Source organism: Lissotriton vulgaris, chromosome 1_1, assembly GCF_964263255.1.
Source record: "Lissotriton vulgaris chromosome 1_1, aLisVul1.2, whole genome shotgun sequence".
Classification (NCBI taxonomy): Eukaryota; Metazoa; Chordata; class Amphibia; order Caudata; family Salamandridae; genus Lissotriton; species Lissotriton vulgaris.
In genome coordinates this window covers 139,803,082-139,826,537 of record NC_141685.1, presented here as the reverse complement: position 1 = coordinate 139,826,537, position 23,456 = coordinate 139,803,082, and the positions used below count along the sequence as shown (strand labels likewise).

The 23,456-nt window shown below is 46.3% G+C and overlaps 1 protein-coding gene across 3 annotated transcripts in view; it reads left to right on the top strand.

The window, feature by feature from the left end:
* LOC147737802 (uncharacterized) overlaps positions 1-23,456 on the top strand; it is a 214,891-nt gene that overhangs the window by 4,067 nt on the left and 187,368 nt on the right. Inside the window, exon 2 of one of the 3 annotated variants that reach the window (XM_086944994.1) lies at positions 604-735. The exons of the other annotated variants lie outside the window; for them this stretch is intronic. The gene's annotated coding sequence lies outside the window, so the exon portion shown is untranslated. The remainder of the gene's footprint in view (positions 1-603; positions 736-23,456) is intronic. 3 annotated transcript variants of the gene reach the window in all.

Below are 23,456 nucleotides of genomic sequence, written 5' to 3'. Positions count from 1 at the left end.
AGCCACAATTTCCTAGTGTATTAAAGCAAATCTAACTCAGCAACTGTCTAAATTGGTTAACATCCTGGAAGATATGCTCTCTGCCCTGTCTGCCACACAGGGAGGTCTAATACCTCCTCTGACACAAGTGCTTCCAGCACACCTGCCCCTATTCCTCCTTGTACATCTATTCCAACCTATGACCTCATTCCGCCACCTGACCCCACTCAAAGCACTCACACTGTCCCAAGTCCACCCAATGTCTTCTGGTGACCCAATTCCGCATTTCCCTAAATTATCCCAAAACCCTAAACCTCACCATTTCCATAAACATTCTTTCCCAGTAGACCCAGGGTATGCCCCCATAAAAGTCTTAAAATCCCTACCCAGGCCCAAAAAGTAGGACTTTCATATGTTCTAAGTGTATATAATGCCCTAAGAGAGGGACATTAATACAAAGGTGAATTTTGAAAGTTTTTTAAAAGGTAAATCCGTGGTAAGTTAAAAAAAAATCACATTACACAACAAACTACAGAATGCAACAGACCATAATATTACTTAGAACAGCACCGCCTGAACCTTCTGTAATTCTAATGACCTAAATACATTTTTCTTTCATATTAGGCAATATCCAACATTCTGAAATATGGTCATGGTCATTTTTCACCTGTCTATTAAGAGTCTGTTGAACTTACGCCAAGACAGAGGTCTGGAACCTGATTAGAAAAGGAGGTCTTAGAGCAATACAATCTTCAGGTATGGCCTTTAAACTATCATTCAGAGTTGAGTGAATCAATCTGAAGCTGATGATTTATTTGTATTCCTAATTAGGGAATCAATCAATTCAGATATCAGAACACCTTTACAATATTTCATTTCAGAAAAGGGCGCAATTTCAGACATTAGCTTCAAATTAAATATTTCCAACCACGTACTTGGTTTAACAATTCATTATTTTATTTTTCACTTTGACTTTTTCATAATTCCGAATTTTAATTCTCATATCTTCAATATGTCTGTAGAGATAAATGAACTGTAGCATTTTAATTAAAGGGGCACTGCTTCGGCGACATAGAATGAAACATGTAAACCTTGAGAAACCTAGGATATGGCCTAATTTTAATTTGTACAAACAGGGGGAGGATACATAACATAATATATATTTATATTGCCAGATACCAAGCTGGCTACTCTTGATTTTACTCCATGCCGTTTTCTTCTACCTATCTACACTTCCTAGCTCTTTTATCACACTTGTGCAGATTATTCTTAATTCCCACGGTCTCCTTTTGCCACTGTTTTAACCCGTTGAAGTCCCTGCATTCCTGGGCACTTTTGTAAAAATTGCGGCATTTATTACAAAAGTGCTGATTTCCCGGTTTGCCACGAAATCCTGGAGTGTCTGTATGTAGTTGGCTCCTCGTATGCAATGCATTATTTCGCTGTTCTCATTGAGTCCATTGTCGGTTGTGCCCAGATGTAGGATCGTTTTTGCTTCGAAGCGCGATAGTATGGAATTAGTGCAACTTCCTTTTACGTGTTTTAGGACTGTCCATTTTATGTCTTATGCCCCATGTCTTTTTTCTTCGCAATGTTGTACCATGGGTGCATTCTGGACTTTGCATTTAATTCTGGATCTGTGTTGAGTGAGCCTCTTTTTTAGTGCCTGAGTTGTTTTACCTACGTATGCAAGCTGGCATGGGCATATTACACAATATATTACTTTGGTACTATTGCAATTTATAAATTCTTCATGTATGATACTTTTGCCTCTGTATTCAAATTTATTTCCTTCGATGGTACTCAAGCATGAGATGCAATTTCCACATCGGTGGTGTCCTTTTATGGGAGGTAGTGCTAGCTTGGTCTATATGGAAACCTTTGGTCTATTCATCTGTGTATTGGCACGTACCTGTTTGTCTTTGATGTTTTTGTCAGCTGACCGCTGTCGGGGGCCTCTGTTGGTTGCTGTCTTAATTCACAGAGTTTTCCTTGGGTTGGGGACAAAAGTCTGATCCAAGGGGTGTACCGAGCCAGATCACATGGTGGTACTGTCTGCAAACTGGGGTGTATCTGTGAACAACTTAATGTTAGGTGCTGCACAGATGAGGAGAAGAGTTCCCCGTTTGTCAGTTCAGGGGCTCAGGAGAGTGTAGGTAGAGGTATCCAACAGAGTTCAAAGGGGCATAGAACTGATGATTGCCTCTGTAGTAGAGGGCCACTGTCCACGTTCTATCACCTAAGCAGGAAAGTCTATCAAGGTATTGATTAAACTCCCCTGTCGTTAGGCTGAAGGGGGGTTGTGTTAGACCTGGTCCTTTTTGCATGGTCATCCCCACACTTTATACCTTCCCCCTACTACTTTTTGATACATTTGTTTTGTTGGCATTGGGACTCTGTGCACTTTACCATTGCTAATCCGTGCTAAAGTGTGTGTGTTCTCTTCTTAAAACATGATCACATATACTTCTGCCGATTTAACATATTTAATCTACTTGTAAGGCCCTAGTTAGGTAGCCCTACTTGTGCCCATGGCCTGTAAACTAAATGCCACTAGTGGGCTGCAGCACTGGGTGTGCCACCCAATTAAGTAGCCCTTTAAACATGTCTCAAGCCTGCCACTGCACAAGACATCACTGGCAGGATACGAGGGAGGGCCTGAATAGGCTCTGTAGTGTCTCAACACAAAGAACGTAAAAACCGCTGATATGGATGATATCAGTCCCAGGATGCATCACGACTTGTAGGGTAATGCCCAATTGCCTTTAATACAGTGTTACTTCACGCTTTTAGAGGGAAAGCGTTGTGTATGGGACAATTTACATGGCTGACATATAAGGTGTTTAATGTTGCTCGTGGTAATGAGTTTATAGCATACTAATGGCAATACTTTTGATTAACATTTTTTAGAACAGGACCCCTGACGAAGGGCCAGTATGGCCGGAAATGCATTGGGTCAAGCTTTTCATCATTGTTAAAGGAACTGGGAATTTCGACATGCTGTATTAAAGGCAATTGGGCATTATGCACACATTTGAAAATTGGAATTACCTCGTTCTACAACCTCATTTTTCAAACACTAAAATTATGGGACATTCATTAAATTTGGTTTACGATGATTTTTTCATCCTACAAGGCGTGATGCATCCTGGGACTGATATCATCCATATCAGCGGTTGTTACATTGTTTACTTGGCGCTGCAGGATGCAGCGTAAGCCAGGATTGCTCCCCCTAAGGACTACCATTGGATTAAAGAGAATAGAAACAAGGAGTGCGGGCCACAGACTCTTCCATACAGTCAACACAAAGAACTGCTCACCCTCTGTTTTAGTCTGGAACAAGGGCAGGGAAGGTAGGGCATCTGTACACTTCAAAGGTATGCCTCTAGAAGTTTATTCCACTTCAAAGGCACAACTGTGTATGAAAGAAGGTCATTGGACGCCACCACTTCAGTACACTTTTGGACTTGGGGACACTGCCAGGAAGAAGGACTACTGTGCCGCTACAAGGAGTGCCACTTTGGTGGACTGCTTCTGTGAGAAGTTGGCCTGATGTATAATGTCTCCAATTCTGGGGGCACCTTGTATCAGTCCAAACAATTCCTTATGGTGGTGGTTGTAAGTCAACCTTAAAAGACAAGCTATCCTAATGGTAGCATGGACTAAGCAGCCTTCAGGCTAAACTCAAGAGGGCATGTGAAGCCAGCTGTTTTACCATGTGCAATCCTGTAATATCAAATTAAAGGACACCACACAAGTTATATATTATAAAAATATATGTATATATTACTAGAATAATCCCCTGTACTCTTTATGAGTATAGAAGCACAAGCGTTTAAACAAAAGCACAGTTAAACATATGAAAGTTGCACAATTATGGATGAGGCCGGTGGCCACTCAAACCATATATCAAAAAAGTGGTATAAGTATCACTTTACGAACAGTGGTAAGGCCTGGGGCCTTGGGAATCGCTGGGACTACACTGGACTAACAGCAGTTAGGACGGGAGTTGCCCGCGGGATTCAGGTGCAGCGATAAAAGCACACGCATGCACCAATGCAAAGTTAATGGTGCGTAAAAGTTATCGAGTTACAGTTTTAGGAGTCTTCCGGCTGGAATAGAATTACCACACTTTAAACTTGGAAACTAGAGGTGTAAACCACTACAGGAGCACTGGTGTTAGATTGTTACCTCACCCACAGGAAGCGGGTGCATAGGTGCCAAAGTGTGTCGGGTTTCGTCGTGCAGTTCTATGGAGCCTGGAGATGAAGATGCTGTAGGCGGCCAGGAGAGAAGAGTCCGGTTGGATCCAAGGGTGGATCGAGGATGTAGGGTACCTGAAAGAAGAGGGGACAGAGTCTGGGTCACAAGCCAGTGACCAGGAAGGAACCAGGAAGGAATCAGGCAATGTCGGGCGCAATCAGGTGGTTGTCGAGAAGCTTGTCTCCGCTGCCACGTGGACTCTGGGGCACCGAGGATGTCCAGGAGTGAATCACGAGCTGTCCCACGAAGGCTCTCGCTGTCGGCAGTGTCGGCTTCCGAATCAGAGTTAACAGGCCTTGGCAAATGCAACCCACGCAGGATTTGAAGATCGCTTCTTACTCGGACCAGCAAGGTCAGAGCGGGTGCTCCTTTTCAGGGAAGCGAGGACCAGTCTGGAGCAACCAGACTAGCAGTGTAAATTCTTTGGTTCGTCGGTACTGGGGCCACTAGCCAACGGGCAAGCGACCGGACCAACACGTCGAGCAGGAAAATGCAAAAGGGCCCCATCGCAGCACTCGATGAGTGTGCAGGGGAGAGCTTTGGTGCAAAAGCTGCTCGGGGCTGGGGCTTCCCAGACCCCAATGCACAGCTTCGAGGGGGCCTCGGGAGCTGCACGGTCAGCGCTTCGTAGTTTTTCCAAGATGGCCTGCTCCACGCTTCATGTTGCCTCCACGGGTCTCAGATTCACTGGGACTGTGGATTGGGCTGTTAGAAGTCAGGGAAGCTGGGTCTCGTCGATCTCTGTCGCTCGAGTTCCGGCGGGAACTGCAACAAAGCAAACGGTGAGGTGCTGGATGGTACCTGTTTGCACAGGGTGGTCACTCCTTGACCACAAGGGAGATTCTTCAGTCTTCCACGTCGAGTGGGATGTCGAAGGGTCCAGAGTTCTGTATCGAAGTTTCAGTCAGGATAATCTGATGTCCATCAGCACAGCTCCTACCTTTATTCCAAATCAAGGGGCTGGATTACCTGCTAGGTCCCTCCTATGGGTGGGACCCAGGAAGGGGGTGGTTACACCCCTTTCCCTTTGTCCAGTTTTGCGCCAGAGCTGGGGCTGGAGTGCCCCAGAACCGGTTTGACTGGAATTTCCTGGGACACCTTGTGTGCCCCAGGCAGTGTCTAGTTTCATTCAACCCTCCCTGCTCCAATCCACTATCTCCTGTCTGGGGTGGTGTAGCACCTCCCTGTGACAGGAAACCTTTTGTCCAAGCCTCCCCTGCCAAGTTTCGGTCAGCAGCAGGAGGCCAGACTTGTGTCGGTGCAGCAGCATCCATTTTGTGATGCTGAGGCTCTGGTTAGGATTAACCGCGTTTTAAGTAAAGTAACATGCCTTCTCCCTCTAGAAGGGTGGAATGCTACCCCCGTCGCCAGAACTGGCGAGGGGGTAGTATTCCAAAGTGTATGACACCTTACACGACATGTTTTGATAAAGCCAAACCAAAGTTAGCAATAACTGCGAGGATTATAATGCACTTAAGAGTATATGGTATGGCAATATCCTGGAACAGCTATAAGAAATGGTTCCAAAAGCTGCAGACAGGCTCAGCTCATGCTAGAGCACCATCTCACATAAAACCAAGCACTCTGCCTCCAGGATTGTTAAGGCCTACCATAGGAGTGACTTATAGGTATATGTGTGTCCAGATAGGTTTAGATATAGGTATACTATATCTAAGCAGGGGGTGATTACACCACCTTGCCCCAGCTGAGTGATCAGCCAGTTGTGTCGATTTAAATGGCCAGCCAGGGGTGGCAAAAGATATGCTGCAGCCCCTGGTAGGCCTTGAATGCACCTATGCCCTGGGCACCTACAGTGCACTGTACAGGGACTGATAAGGTGTCCAGTACCAAATTGGTGATGTACCTAAAGTACATGGATATGAATTTAGAGAGAGAACAGCAGGCTGTGGGTCTGATTAGCAGGCCCACAGCCACATTAAGTCGAAAACCAGTGAAGCAAAAAAGCAAAAATTGGGGTGACCATAGGAAAGCAGACCCTACTCTCCTACACAACCCCCCAAATGCAAGGACATTAAACTTAACCATGACCAGATAAGTCTTCATGTTCTAAGTGGAAATACCTGGAGAGACCATCTGCATTGCCATGGTCAGTCCATGGTCTGTGCTCCACTGTAAAGTCCATCCCTGAAGGACTGGACCGAATTTAAGGCCCAGCGGTGCCAGGGAACAACACCTGAAACCTTCGTGGGTTACCTGTTCCGGCGTACAAATTACAGAGACACGGGACACTTCCTTCGGCGTCAAAGATCAAGGTATATTTACTGCAGGGATACAGAAATCGCAAGAAGTACACTACGTGTAGGTTCTGAGAGACTGCTTCAAATTGCAACAGTGGGTCGCTCCTTTTATACATATTTTAGTCATAGCACAACATGGCGAACAAAAGGTTACAGCTCAGTTCCCACAGTAAACTTCAAAAGGGTTGCTTTCATGTATTCAGAGGCCCGGAACATAATTACAGTAGCATCGCCGGTTCCCAACTGTAAAAGTACGTTTTCTCATCATTAAGTACATTCCATTCTGACTGTAAACGAGTTAAAGAGAGACAGAAACAGGTGCAACAGATTGAAAAAGGGTGTGGGGGGCAATATCGGAAACACGATTGCAGGATCAAAGGATTCGTGCCTAATGTATGTATGGCTGAAACAATAGACCGGCATGGCAAGATGAGCCTTGAGCGGAGTCATCTGCCTTTGCAGGGTCATCCCCCTCATCATAAAAGACACCCTCAAAGGAACACGTGTCTTCCGCAAGAGCTTGGGAATCCCAGGGTCACGAAGCGGACAGTGTCCGTTCGCTGGCTACTTGAGGGCAAGAGACAAAATGGATGCTGTATCTAAAATGGAACCCGTGGGTTCAGATGAAGAAACCCACGAATAAGACGAACGGTTCAGGGCAGCGTAGCGAAAACGCATACATCCACTAAACTCGTCATTTGCGGTTCATAGATACCAAACTCGTCCATATTCGAACGAGTCGAAAACACCATTATGATTGTCACGGAACCTCAGACGCTCCTTTTGCCCTCATGTAGGCAAGCACTAGTCGATATCAGAATCGATCTCGATATTCATCAGATCGTTCAGATGTTGCTGCAACATTATTCTATCCATCAATGTCTCTTTGGTAACAGATGACCGTCTTGTACACGTTGTGGCACAAAGGCCACATAAGGCAGGACCACACTGCACGCAAAGACAACACGTGAACAGAAACGCTACAACAACCCCGATGATCATCAGAATCTTCCAACCCCACGTCGACATTAGGCCCCAAAACCATACTAGTAGCGTCCAATCACCTACGTCCACGTGTATGGACTCGGAGATCTTATGCAACTTCGAGATGGCTTGATATACAGTTAGAGCGTTATCAGGGATGAAAATACAACAACTCGAATGGATCACCTTGCACACACCACCTCTATCTGCAAGAACAACGTCTAAAACCATACGGTTCTGCAACGTCATAAGCCTATCCGCCTGAAGCTCTGCTGTCAGATTACCAAGAGCCCTTGCAGTTATATTAGCAGTCGATTCTACCACACGAGTCAACTGTCTCAGGTTCCTACTATTAACCATAGGTCCCCAAAACGGCAGGAAACCCTTAAAGAAATCTCCTGCTTCTTGACCGGCAGTGTCCTCTTTGCTAATAACGCCTCTCACAACTCTAGTCTTGTGATAGTCTGAGGCAACTGTAAAAGTCGGTGGCAAAAGATTCGCAATATAACAGGTGTCTGAGAAGTCACGGGGCAACCATGTATATGCGCGATCATAACATACAAAGTATGTACCCTTGGCAGTCAGGAAAACAGGGGAAGAGAGCATTGGTAAAACATACGTTTCAGTGCAAGCACTCTTCCCAAGCTGAGCTCGCGGATTTCGACCAAGTCCTTGCAAGCAGAAATTACCAAGATGGGGTACGATCCAGATCGGAGACGAGCTTTTAAGCTGTCTATCACCCACTGACATACTATACTCAGCCTCACTCAGATCTTTGTATGCTCGCACCTCTTCCTCTGGAATAAGCGATGCATCAAAAATATCTCTATCTAAGTCAACAATCGCTCTTGCCAAAGGCTAGTGGTACGGGCCAGGACCAGGATCTGCAGAGCGTGGCTCTCGATGGGGGTAGGAATCTAGTGCGCTACGAAACATAGTTTGGAATGCTCGAGCTGACCCCTGGGAGATGTAAGGAAGAACCAAATACGGAATACCCCTATCCATGGTATGTGGCATTAAACCACACACCCAACAGTTAGTAGTGTTCATCACCAACTGATGCTGATGTAGGAGCTGGACAAAGGAGTTATTCATGAATTCCGCACGTCTAACCTGTTCATGTTGGGGCAGAGGATGAAAGGAATGTGGAGAAACAGTGGGAATAGAATTTAGTTCAGAAGAAGAAGAGGTAGGTGAAACAGAAGGCAATAACGACTGTATTCCAAAATACACTCCACCCACTAGTAACATAGAAACAGTCAGGAATAGCAGGAATAACTGAAACAGAAAGCATTTTGTTCGGATCGCCTTATAAAGCTTGGATCTTTGCATCGACATCCTCTCTACTTCCGACAGCTTAGAGAACTCCATCCTCTAAAAAACCATCCGTAACGTTCTTGACGCACTTCGTTCTGAGTAGCGATTATCAATTTCCAGGAGTTCCCAGGAATCGACAAAAGTAACCGACCTAGTGTCAGGAACCTGCTAAACAGAAGGAAGTACCCGCACGGCCCTACAGTCAACCCAGATGAAAGGTTTTCTTAATCAAACATTCAATTTTAATACAAATCTCCTAGCTGTGGAAAAAGGAACACACAAAAGGAACTCAAAAATTGATAGAAGATGCAATTGTTCATAATGTTCGTGGCAACTGTAAGGGGATAATATGAATTGAAAGGGAAAACAAAAGGGATTTCTTTTATTAGTCTTTGTCATGTGAACGAAGGAAATATCTACTTCTTCCAGGACGAGTCTGTTCTTCAAATAATTGGTCAGATTGCGAACCAGTGTTCAATTGATCAGGTGATTGTTCAGGCCTCGAATTCTCCAACGCTGACGATTCAACAAATGTATCTGGCTGCAATGAAGTGTCTCCTACAGGTTGAGCATCACTAAACGGCACAAAACGTGTTGGGGTCTCAGTTTCTGTTGCAGCAATTCCAGTTCGGACCCATGAATCTGCTGGTAAAGGGATCGGAACTTTTTTGGTGTGGGTGGCATGCACCCAATTCTTCCTGCCTTCCAACCGAACTGCAGTCCTTGTGACCAGCAGGACTTGGAAGGGACCAACAAATCTCGGCTCCAAGTTGCGTTTTCTCCCAAAATTACGGGTGACAACCCAGTCACCCGGTTGGAGCCGATGCCCAGGACTCTCTGTCTGTGCCGGTAGAGCTTCAAAGACCTGTTGATGAATTAACCTCAGTTTAGCAGTCAGATCATAAAGATAATCAATCAACATTGGGTATTCGAGACTATCAAATGCCGTTGGCCTCGGGACTCCCCAAATGTTCGCAGGACGGCCAAACACAATCTCATATGGGCTAAGCCCTACTCGAGAGTGTACAGTCGCCCTGGTCGACAAGAGAGCTAGAGGCAAGGCATCAGGCCATGACAGACCAGTCGTAGCTTGAATCTTGGCAAGTTTCAGTTTCGGAGTGCCATTGTACCCTTCCACTAAACCTGCTGACTGGGGATGATTGGCGCTATGGAATTTTTGTCGAATTCCAAGGCCCTTACACACACTCTTCATCACACTCCCCACAAACTCACTTCCGTTATCAGACCATACAATCCGTGGCATTCCATACCGAGGAAAGTATTCCTTCAGTAGGACTTTCGCTGTAGACAGGGCAGTATTATCTTTAAGAGGATAGGCCTCAATCCATCTGGAGAACGCGCAGACCACAACTAAAACGTATTTCAGGTTATTGCATCTCTCCATATGGATGAAGTCCAGTTGGATAACCTCAAAGGGACATGTGGGAGGAGCAAAATGGCCAGGTGGAGTAGGAATGCCCTTGCCAGGATTATACATCATACATATCATACAATTTTTGACCACTCTCTCAGCACACTTAGCAATACCATCATTCTTCCATACAGGGGACAACAACTTACATATACCTTTCGCGCTAATATGTGACAAGCCGTGAGCCATAGTCACAACGGCTAGTACATATGCATCCGGTAACATCCACCTCTGACATTCCGACAAATCGACCCAACATCCATGCGTGTCTAACTTTCCCGTACTTTCTTTCCACCTAGTCTTTTCAGTTTCAGTGGCCTCATTCTGAATCGCTTTCACGCTCTCAACAGTGTCCTCACACATACCAGTCTCCGCAGGCCACCTTACTGAACTCGTAACGTACATTCGAGTTGCAAGATTCTTAGCCGTTTCCTTAGCAATCTCATCCGCAAACGCATTACCACGACCAACATCGTCCGTAACCTTTCGGTGCGCGCTGCATTTAATGATTGCCACCTGCTTAGGCAACGTAAATGCGTCCAAAAGATCGTTCACGAGCTGTCCGTGTTGGATCTTCGTACCATGCGATGTCATAAATCCTCTTTCTCTCCACAATCGACCAAAGCTATGTGCAACGCCAAACGCATATTGACTATCTGTAAACACATTCACTCGCTTTCCCTTAGATAAAACACACGCTCTTGTCAACGCAATCAACTCTGCCGCTTGAGCCGAATTCTGACTCAATCTCGCAGTTTCCACAACCGTACTCAACGTCACTACAGCATACGCAGTCGTTACATTACCATTCGGCAACTTAAAGCATGAACCATCAACATACAGAGTACCGTCAGGATCTGCCAATGGAGTGTTTTTTAGGTCAACACGACCCTTCGTTTCTTCCTCAGTTCGTAAATAACAATCATGTGGTGGTACATCGTCTGATTCCATACTAATCGGCAACAATGTCGCCGGGTTCAGCACATTATAGCGCTTGATTTGTATATGACTTGCCAAAAGCGTCAACTCATAACCAGACAACCTTGCACTCGTCAAGTGTTGAGTTTTCGTTCGATTCAAGAGAGTGTCAACTGCATGCGGAACCATTACCGTAAGCATATTATCCATGACCAGTCCTGCAGATTGCCGGATGGACACGGCAGCTGCCGCTGTCGCTCTCAGACAACTCGGCAATGCTCTAGCTACGGGGTCCAAGGTCGAGGAAAAATATGCACATGGACGCTGCTTACCACCAAATTGTTGCGTCAGGACACTCAACGCACAACCCTCTCTCTCGTGAACGTATAGTGTAAACGGCTTACTGTAATCAGGGGTACCTAACACAGGAGCCGAACACAACGCATCACGTAACTCAGAAAAACTTTTCTGACACTCTTCAGTCCATGGCAAAGGAGTCGAAACATCCTTGCACGTGAGGGCTACCAATGGCTTCGCTAGCAATGAAAAATTCGGAATCCATTGCCTGCAGTATGACGTGATACCTAGAAAGGCGCGCACATCTCTCTGAGTTGTTGGCACAGTCATTCGAGCGATCGCTGCAATTCTTTCTGGGGTCAACCTTCTTCCCTCCTTTGACAATAAGTGACCTAGATAGGTTACTTCTTGACAACAATATTGTAGCTTAGAAGGTGACACCTTGTGATGCAAGTCACAAAGATGCTGTAACAGCGACACTGTAGCAGTTTTGCAAATCTCTTTCGTGTCAGCAGCCACCAGCAAGTCATCAACGTATTGAATCAAGGCCGCACCAGCTGGTAACACAAACGCATCAAGTTGACTCTTAAGAGCTTGGCTGTAGATCGATGGACTCTCACAGTAGCCCTGAGGAGCGCGTTTAAATCTAAAACTGCGACCACCTAATGAGAAGCCGAATAGATCTCTGCTTTCCTCAGCAATCGGAATGCTAAAGAAAGCATTCTTCAAATCGATTACCGAGAACCAAGAGGCAGAGGCTGGAATCAGAGTCAGTAAAGCCGTAATGTCAGGCACCACAGGAAATTGTGAAATCACAATCTTATTCACCTCACGCAAATCAATGACAAAACGGTACACGGGAGGCTTGGATGGATTAGTTCGTTTTAAAATAGGTAACACAGGACTGTTACACACATTTCCCCGAGTTTCCTCAATAACGTCTTTTTCGATCAAGTCATAAATGATCGCTAATAGCGCTCGTTCACCATCAAGAGAGATACGATACTGGGGAATGCGTGGCAATCGCACATTCGATTTCAATTGAACGACATAAGGTGGTATGTCCAGCAGGCCCACATCATTGGGACCTACCGCCCATAAAAACTCAGGAAGGGAACTCAATTCCGGTGGGAACTTATCAGTTGACAAGTACATAGGAGAGATCACTCTCTTACCCAATGTAAGTTCCACTCCCGTAGGAGAGCAATACAGAGTCGCATATAACCATTTTAACAGATCCAGACCCAATAGATTCTCACCACAACCAGTAGTTAAAATCAAGGGAGCCTCTAACTCACGTGGCCCGATCATAAGGGACAAAGGGCTAGAGACTGGATTACTAACTGGGGCGCCAGAGAATCCAACGGAAACGTTCGTTAAGCCAGACAAAGGTGCGCCAGGGAGTTTCGAATGCATGATGGAACTTTTAGTTGCACCAGTGTCCAACAGAAAAGGCTCAACTACGCCCGATGTGGCAACTGCGACGTAAGGCCCACTCTGATCAACCGGAACTGATATTACTCCCTCTCTTTGTCTGTGGCTGTCCTAGTAATGACCGTCAGCATCAATATCATGCTCGACGTAATAGTCGTCCACATGATACTGTGCAGATCTACCAGAAGATGAATCGCGCTGATCAAAGCAATTGTTTGAATCTGATGAAGTGGTAGAACGCTCATTTTGATTTTGAGAAGTACCACGGCCTCTTCCACGTGAAGCCTGTTGAGGACCACTACGACCTCCTCGAGCCGAAACGCCATTATTTCAGTCACGTAAAACCGGACAATTAAACTTCAAATGGCCCTCACCCCTACAGTATGCACATTGATTATACCCAAGCGAAGATCTTGGTGTAGAGGGGTCAGTACGCGACTGTGTCCTAGAAGACTGTGATTGTGATCGATTTTGCTGCTGTGAGTCATTTTGATTCGAGCTCGGAGGATACGCTTGCTGCAACAAAACCTTAGTTTTAAGCTCCTTCGTTTTCTTATCTACACGATCACTTTCTTCCTTTTCTCTATTTTCATAATATTGAGCCGTAGCTAATATTTGAGCAGTGGTAGAAACAGCCCACGAACTTTCGGAATTTTTCAATTTATTGCTTAACTCAGGCAACAAATTGGACACGAATTTGTCAACGAACAGTCGCTGACCTCCCTCAGTGCTCATATCCTGACCACTGTGATCGATAAATGCCTCCTCGAACCTGGTAAAGAAATCGGAGACACTCTCGTCTTTCTTTTGCTTACACGCAGACAGTTTATCCCAGTTCACTCTCATCGCTGGCATAAGTGTCTTCATAAGCGTAATGATCCTTTGGGGCAAAGCCGTAATTAACTGTTCGGGCTTAGCCCCTCCAACTTGTAGTGCGTCAGCCGCTACAAGTGCAGCCCAATCACCACCTAATTCAGCCGCATGATTCTCTTGGCGGATTTTGCCCCAAATCGGTTGAGGTACTACGTTACCGAACAACATATCAATATCGGCGAGGTTCATAATAGTAGCATCCACAAGTTGGGATAACTCCTTATAATAACCTGCCGGATTTTTCCGAGGATCATGCAAAGATTGCTTCACCTGCAAAACTTCCGACCGCTTCCATGGGAGGTGTATCCAAACTCTCTGGAAGTGTGGTAAAATGGGAGGGGCTACATTAGCATCACCTGGCATCCATACTGGCGGAACTTCTCGCATGGGATACTGACCAGGTTGTGCCATCCAATCCTCAGTGTCACCTTTAAACAATGCTCGAGGTTGTACTGTAGATCGAAAGGATAAGAGACGCTCTAAAGCACGTCGAACATTAGTACCCACAATCATACCGGTCGAAAACTGATTCTGGAGTTCAGTCATTTCGGGCGGTACATTGTCCACCTCATCATTATCCCACTCCTCTCGTAAGGACTTACACATTTCCTCAAACACAAATCTTTGTGTGGGCTCATTGAATTGAGAGAACGTCTCAAAAACTATGCGCGGGGTGTACTTAGCAGGATGCCTAATCCATTTGCGCGTCATATTAGTTAACGTCTCACTCTCCCTACCACCAGGAATTTGACTCCGTCTCTGAGGGACATCAGAAACATCGGACCCGAGGATCGGTCCGAACAACGGAGAGTAAAGATTAGCCACAGCGTTAGGTATGCGACTACGGACAGAAGGAGAAGAGGAGAGAAGCACAGGGGCAACAACATGAGGACTGAAAGTAGGGGCAGTAGGAGTAGCCAGGACAGCAGAAGTAGCAGGACCAATAGACTGAGAAGATATAGGCAGTGGAGCAGTAGGAAAAAGGGCAGGTAAGGGAGCAGGAACAACTGGAGGAACAAGAGGATTCGGAAGAACAGGACCAACGGCAGGCTGACCAGCAGCTGCCGGGACAACAGGTTGAGGGACAGGAGGAATCACAGGAACCGTAGTATCCTGTGCGTATGGAGGTGGTGATTTCAGTAGATAGGACAGCAAAGGGTCCTCTACCGTTTCATCTCCCTTCTTATCAGAACTTGACGGTAAAACCGGATAACATTTATCCACCGCCATGTGTTGCAGTCTAGCAAAAACGTCCTTTTCCTTCTCTTCTTTGTCTCGCTGAAACTGCTCTGCATTTCTCATCACCGTAATGATACCTTCTCTCTTATTTTTCTTAATCTGTTTGATTTCTTTCTGCTTGGCCTCTTTGCGCCATAACCGAAAGGAATCAAACATGGCCGGCCTAGCTTTCTTTTTAAACAATTTTGCTTCGAGATTGTCCAAAATTGAAGTTTCGAAACTACCATGGGGTGGCCAACTCAGGACACCATCGTCTTTAGTGTAGCGGATCCAATAATCATTATACACGATAGGACCCACTCCATGGCGACTATAAAGCTCATATATTGGAGTTCCAACTGGAGGTATCGGACATGAGTCCTCCAATCGGGAATCCTTACCGCAACATTTAAAGAAACCAAACAAAGTACTACGGCCAGGCATCGTGCACACTAACCGAGTTTACAAACTTCAAGGGTTATCGAATTACGATGTCCTCGCAAAAATGCAAGACGGTTTTTGGCAATTGCAATCGTCAAATAAAACCCAACAACTAAGAACCAACGACTAAGAACCACAAGTGCAATGGAACCATGCATACAACCAAGTTTCAACAACAAAGCAAAGGTCCCAAAAGGAACCAACAACTAAGGACTGGGAGCGACCCACAAATACTTAACTGAAAGAACAATGGCGTCACCAGGAAGGCCCGTCTTTCGTCTCGCTGTACAAAGGTCTACGCCAGGCGCCAAAACAGGTCGACAGTCAGGGCATCAGTCCGTCGCAGCCGTCAGGAGACGGGAATCTTCACGGGAAAAGTCTTCGGACCACTTATTTCGACAACAGGATCGATGAAGCGGGGTGCACCTTTCCTCGGAGATTTCACACGAAGTTCCTCGCGATCGTCGGGCTTTGGACCGGTACCGCTGATGTCCCCCAACGTAACGTTGGGCGCCAACTGAAGGACTGGACCGAATTTAAGGCCCAGCGGTGCCAGGGAACAACACCTGAAACCTTCGTGGGTTACCTGTTCCGGCGTACAAATTACAGAGACACAGGACACTTCCTTCGGCGTCAAAGATCAAGGTTTATTTACTGCAGGGATACAGAAATCGCAAGAAGTACACTACGTGTAGGTTCTGAGAGACTGCTTCAAATTGCAACAGTGGGTCGCTCCTTTTATACATATTTTAGTCATAGCACAACATGGCGAACAAAAGGTTACAATTCAGTTCCCACAGTAAACTTCAAAAGGGTTGCTTTCATGTATTCAGAGGCCCGGAACATAATTACAGTAGCATCGCCGGTTCCCAACTGTAAAAGTACATTCCATTCTGACTGTAAACGAGTTAAAGAGAGACAGAAACAGGTGCAACAGATTGAAAAAGAGTGTGGGGGGCAATATCGGAAACACGATTGCAGGATCAAAGGATTCGTGCCTAATGTATGTATGGCTGAAACAATAGACCGGCATGGCAAGATGAGCCTTGAGCGGAGCCATCTGCATTTGCAGGGTCATCCCCCTCGTCATAAAAGACACCCTCAAAGGAACACGTGTCTTCCGCATGAGCTTGGAAATCCCAGGGTCACGAAGCGGACAGTGTCCGTTCGCTGGCTACTTGAGGGCAAGAGACAAAATGGATGCCGTATCTAAAATGGAACCCGTGGGTTCAGATGAAGAAACCCACGAATAAGACGAACGGTTCAGGGCAGCGTAGCGAAAACGCGTACACCCACTAAACTCGTCATTTGCGGTTCATAGATACCAAACTCGTCCATATTCGAACGAGTCGAAAACACCATTATGATTGTCACGGAACCTCATCCCCTGTAGGGAAATGGACCACCTGAGCAGTTTGGGATTTTCACCCTTCATCTGATTAAGCCACAAGAGGGGCTTATGGTCTGTCTGAATTAGGAAGTGAGTGCCAAACAAGTATGGTCTCAACTTCTTCAGGGCCCAAACCACAGCAAAGGCCTCCCTCTCAATGGCTGACCAACGTTTCTCTCTAGGGGTCAGCCTTCTGCTAATGAAAGCAATGGGCTGGTCTTGACCGTCTACATTAAGTTGTGAAAGCACAGCTCCCACCCCAACTCAGAAGCATCTGTTTGGACAATGAACTCTTTGGAGTAGTCAGGACTCTTCAGGATAGGTGCAGAGCACATGGCCTTCTTCGGGTCATCAAATGCCTTTTGACAGCTAACTGTCCACTGAACCTTTTTGGGCATCTTTTTGGATGTCAAATCATTTAATGGAGTCACAATGGATCCATAATTCTTCACAAATTTCCTGTAATACCCAGTCAGGCCCAAGAAGGCTCTGACTTGTGTCTGGGTAGTTGGAGGAGCCCAGTCCTGTATGGCCTGGATCTTGCTCTCCAATGGTTGAACCTGACCCCCACCTACTAGGTGGCCCAGGTACACAACCTTGCTCTGCCCTATCTGGCACTTGGTAGCCTTGATAGTCAGGCCTGCCTTTTGCAGGGCCTCCAGAACCTTCTTCATGTGGATCAGGTGATCCTCCCAGGTGGAGCTGAAGACAGCAATATCATCTAGATATGCTGCACAAAAGTCATCCAACCCAGCAAGGACTTGATTCACCAACCTTTGGAAGGTGGCAGGTGCATTCTTCAAACCAAAGGGCATCACCACAAACTGATAATGTCCACTGGGGGTAGAGAATGCTGTTTTGGCTTTAGACTCCTCAGCTAACCTGATTTGCCAATAGCCAGCTGTCAGATCAAATGTGCTCAGAAATTTGGCAGAAGCCAATTTATCTATGAGCTCATCTGCCTTTGGAATGGGATGAGCATCTGTCCTAGTGACAGCTTTGAGACCTCTATAGTCCACACAAAATCTAATTTCTCTCTTTCCATCTTTGGTATGAGGTTTTGGCACAAGGACTACTGGGCTGGCCCAGGGGCTCTCTGATGGCTCAATCACTCCAAGTTCAAGCATTTTCTGCACCTCAGCCTTTATACAATCCCTGACATGGTCAGGTTGCCTGTAGATTTTATTCTTCACAGGCGGACTGTCACCAGTGTCCACCTCATGGGTGCACCAGTTAGTTTGACTGGGTGTAAGAGAAAACATATGTCTATGAGCCTGCAACACTTGTCTGCAGTCCCATTGCTGCTGGTCAGAGAGCCTGCCTGCCAAGGCTACTCCATCCACTGAACCATCATCAGGGTTTTGGGAAAGCAGGTCTGGGAGAGGGTCACTCTCTTCCTCCTGTTCCCCATCTGTAGCCATGAGTAAACCCATGTCTGCCCTGTCCACATATGGTTTCAGTCTGTTTACATGGAGCACCCTGTGGGGGCTCCTAGGGGTGCCAAGGTCCACCAAGTAGGTGACCTCTCCCTTTTTGTCAAGTATGATGTGGGGTCCAGACCATTTGTCTTGGAGAGCTGCTGGGGCCACTGGCTCCAACACCCACACCTTCTGCCCTGGCTGGTACTCAGTCAGAACAGCCTTTTGGTCATGCCAAGCTTTCTGTAATTCTTGGCTGGCTTCCAGGTTTTTGGATGCCCTCTCCATGTACTCAGCCATCCTGGAGCGGAGACCAAGTACATAGTCCACAATATCAAGTTTAGGCTTTTTGAGAGGTAACTCCCATCCTTCCTTCACAAGACACAATGGACCCCTCACAGGGTGGCCAAACAAAAGTTCAAAAGGGCTGTAGCCAACCCCCTTCTGTGGGACCTCTCTGTAAGCAAAGAGCAAGCAGGGTAAAAGGATGTCCCATCTTCGCCTAAGCTTTTCAGGTAACCCTTTTATCATTCCCTTTAGGGTCTTGTTGAACCTTTCAACAAGCCCATTGCACTGTGGATGGTAGGGTGTGGTAAACTTATAGTTTACTCCACACTCTTTCCACATTGCTTTTAAGTATCCAGACATGAAGTTGGTGCCTCTGTCTGAAAGGACCTCCTTTGGAAAGCCCACTCTGGAGAAAACTCCAAGTAGGGCCCTTGCCACAACAGGAGCTGTTGTGGTCCTTAGGGGTATTGCCTCTGGGTACCTGGTGGCATGATCCACTACCACCAGGATAAACCTGTGCCCAGATGCTGTTGGGGGATCCATTGGTCCTACAATGTCTATCCCAACTCTTTCAAAGGGCACCCCCACCACAGGTAGTGGTATAAGGGGGGTCTTTGTGGTTCCACCTGCTTTGCCACTGGCTTGGCAGGTTTCACAGGAGCGACAAAACTCCTTGGTATTCTCTGACATGTGAGGCCAGTGAAAGTGTGGGATAAGTCTTTCCCAAGTCTTGTTCTGGCCTAAGTGTCCTGCAAGGGGAATATCATGGGCCAAGGTGAGAAGGAAGCCCCTAAATTGCAGAGGTATAACCAACCTCCTGGTAGCACCAGGCTTGGGGTCTCTAGCCTCTGAATAAAGGAGCTCATCATCCCAATACACTCTATGGCAGTGGTTCCCAAACTGTGCGCCGCGGCGCCCTGGTGCGCAGCCAAAACCAGCCAAGGGCGCCACGATCGCTGATCATTATCACCTGCCCGGAGGCAGAGATAAACAAAGTCATCTCACTGCAAGGAGGGGGGGGCAGCAGAGGGACATACTGGGAGATAAATGGCCAGTCTGCCATCGAAGCCGCTTGACATCATCTGGAGGGAAATATATGTAAAACCACCTTTCATTAAACCATTACTCATTCCAGGCCGAGCAGCAGTGCGTGGGATCTGTACTTTCTAATTTTAAGACGCATTCGAACTTCAAGTTTATGAAGTACAAGAATTCTTATATATAGGCATGGCCATATAAATTATGCGATCTCACGGCCTCTGTGTTTTCTGCATAACTATGAATTTGATGCGTTTGTCATGCAAACTGTCAGCTCGTGCACCACCTGCTGAGTATAACACAACTTTGTTTCTAACTCAACCGGATCAAATGTTACTATAAACTCAGCAATACGTGTTGCAGAGCAGTTGAAGGACCTTTGAAAATGTTGACTGGTCACCTTTAGTTTGCTTGCTGTATTTTGGTGTCAAATTGGTACTAAGGTGAATCTTTAGCCCAGATAGCGCTAACGTGCACAAATAATAAAAAAAAGGCCTTGCTCGAGGTTGTGTGCAATATATAAGTACAATTACAATTATGATTACAAAATGTGTCATGTTAGTGTAATAATTTATCACGAGTGAAGAAATACACAGTAGCAGACGTGGCCCTCATTGAGAGTGTTTTCAGTTTATTTAAGCAGCTGCTGAACAATCCCCAGGACAGCAGGACAGGAAACGGTTCGGTATTTTTTATGAGCAAAGGTCACTGGAATTGACATCTCGTCTCAGAGGATGTACCCAAGTCGATGGCACAAGGACATTAAGATTGTCTTTTCAAAAAGAATCGTGGTCCACAGTGTCCAATGCCCATAGTGATAGATCTTCTAATTTATTTATGTTTCTGTCCTTGTTTTCCAGTATTTAAGACGACAAAAAGATTGGGGTGCATAGCCCCCACGATACCATCTGATACCTTCACTGTTTGACTTTCTTAGCACTGAATACAATCCTGTGTAATTCGAATCCAGTCGCTCTCCTTGATGACAAAAGTACTCCATAATGTGGTTATTGCTGATGTTTTGCTGCTAATTACAGTGGTTTGAATAGGCAGACAGTATTTAACAGCACTAACTTCCTTAACTGGAGGTATAGCACCAGCAGTACTCTGAATGCCTTGGCTACAAAAATAGGCTTTGTCTTTCTTGACATGATTAGAGAGTCCTTTACTACTGGAATTGAACTGGACACATGTAAGCCATCTGAGTGGACTCAGTGTCCAAATGAACCTCAGTGGTAGGTTACTGACCTGGCATAATGTGAAAGGAAAATTACAAAGCGAACAAGCCTTTGCAATTCCTCATTGTATACTATACAGATCATTAACTCGCACATGTAAGGAACTATAGCGGTGGTTTCAAAACTGTGCCCGCAGCCCCTCAGTGCCCCTGGATTCAGCTGGAAGTGTCCAGCTTCAGTTTAATCGCAAACAGATGCAGCCACTGTATGGCTAGAGGGCGCACAAGTATTGTGAAAAGTGAGAGTAGACATATCTTTGCATTGCATGCACTATTCTCCCTAACTTCATCCCAATTACTTTCAGGGATTAAAATGTAAGTGCTACTGAGGCCGGGATTACACGCACACACACAAACACACAAAACATTTAATGGGGAGCCGCGGTCAATGGCCAATTGATCAAGGGAGCCGTAGGTGAAAAAAGTTTGGGAACCACTGCTCTATGGGTACCTTGAGCATTCCCAACAGCCTCAGCAGCAGCTTGCTGTCTGAGGGCTTCAAGAGAAGGGCAAGTAAACTGAGCCTGCCCCAGGTCTGCCCTTGAGGGTCCCCCTGTCCCCAGAAACTCAACCTGATCAGGTTCAAGCTCTTCCAGGACAGTCTCCTCTTGGATCACAGAATCATCCTCCTGAGGGGGCTGATCCTCAACATGGGGCAAGTGGGAAGGCACTGCCTTAACCCTCTTGCTCTTCCTCTTGGGTTGTGGATGGTCTATTGTTTCAAGACCCACCACAGGTTCAGGTAGGCACTTTTTGGCCTGGGACCTGGTTACAGCAAGGACATGTGCTGAAATCCCTAGCATTTCTGCATGAGTCCTATACTCCACTTCAGACCATAAGGATTCCTCAAGATCATTGCCCAAAAGACAGTCAACTGGGAGGTCTGCACTTACAACAACTTTTTTGTGGCCAATTACCCCTCCCCAGGAGAATTTAACAACAGCCACAGTATGGGCAGTAGTGGCATTGGTCACTAGGTAGTTCTCACCTAGTATGATTTGTCCAGGGTCCACAAAGTTAGGTGTCACCATAGTGACACTGGCACATGTGTCCCTGTAGGCCTGAGCCAGTTTCTCATTGATTAAAGGCGTCTGCCTATATTTGCCCAAAGTATTGGGACTCATAGGAGTGGACACAGACATGTCCACATCATATAGCAGAACTGCCTGAGTAGGGATTCTGACTAGGCCAGACTCCATCTCAGTACCCAGGGTTAACCCCACTATAGCCTTGGGTTGTGTCCCTCCACTTCTGACTGTACTAGGGGGTGCAGGTGCCTTAGGGGCTGCAGTGGTAGGGACTGGATTTTTCTTAGTGCATTCACTACCCCAGTGAGAGGTGGATTTACAGTAATTGCACCAAGGTTTCTTTGGGCCATCATTCTTCTTCTTCTTGTTTCCATTCTGGGAACAACCCTCCTTATTAGAATTATTTTGGGGGCCTGAAGAAGACTTCTGGTTTTTTTCTTTTTCTTTCTTATCTCCACCCTTCTTGTCTGCCTTCATTTGATCCCCTCCATGGTTCTGGGGTTTCTGCTTAACCCTTGTTCTGACCCATTTGTCTTACTTCTTTCCCAATTCTTGGGGAGAGGTCAGATCTGAGTCAATAAGGTGTTGATGCAATAGCTGGTTCTGACAGTTATTAAGGATCTGTTCTCTCATTATAAGATTGTACAATCCTGTATAGTCTGAGACTTTATTTCCCTGCAACCAACCCTCCAGAGCCTTAGTGGCACAATCAACAAAATCAGTCCAGTCCTGAGTCTTAGCTTTTTGGGTATCTCTGAACAACAACCTGTATTGCTCAGTGGTTAGGCCAAACCCATCAATAAGAGCACTCTTCAGGAAAGAGTAGTTTTTAGCATCCTCAGGTCTAACAGTGAGGAGCTTGTCTCTCCCTTTCTCAGAAAAGGAGTACCATAAGATTGCTGCCCACTGTTCTCGAGGAACCTGCTGTACCATGCAGGCTCTCTCCAGAGCAGTCATCCATTTGTGGATGTCATCCCCTTCCTTGTAGGGGGCACAATCTTTGTCAGGTTTCTATTATCATAGGACCTGTCTTTCTCTTTAGGAATAATGCTGCTACCAGTGGGTATCTCCCCACACAGTTTTTGTTCCCTTGCTAAAGCAAGTTTAGCTTGGGCCAGGGCTACCTCCTCCCTCTCTATCTGGAGTTTGACAGCTCTCATCCTGGCCTTATGCTCTTTTCTCTGGGGGGGGAAGTCATTCCCCTTTGAGATTCACTTGAGGCACTAGAAAGGTGAGATTCCCTGGAAGGAGATCTCTCTCTTCTATTGCCTGGGAGTATTCTGTTATGGACTCTGAGGAGGTGCAGGCCCTCCCCATTTCCATGTAGGTCCAAGTTGGTTTGGTTAAGCCTCCCCACTTGTACCTGGATATCCCCTTGATCATGATCTGACTCATCACCTTCTGATTCTGGGTCCACCTCCTCATCTTCTACCTCTGGGGTGGTGTTCTCAGTATCTGGGGGGGTTCACTCCTTCACCTGAATTTCCTGAAGGAACTGTACAAGCTTTCTCAAGATCATCCTTCTCTAGGATGGCTATCAGGATAGGAATGGTAGGGTTGTGACCCTTTTTCAGCCTCCTTGCGGTGCAGAAGGCACTCAAGTCCCTGTGGCTGAGTTTGTCATAGCTGGAAGGTGCCCGGGC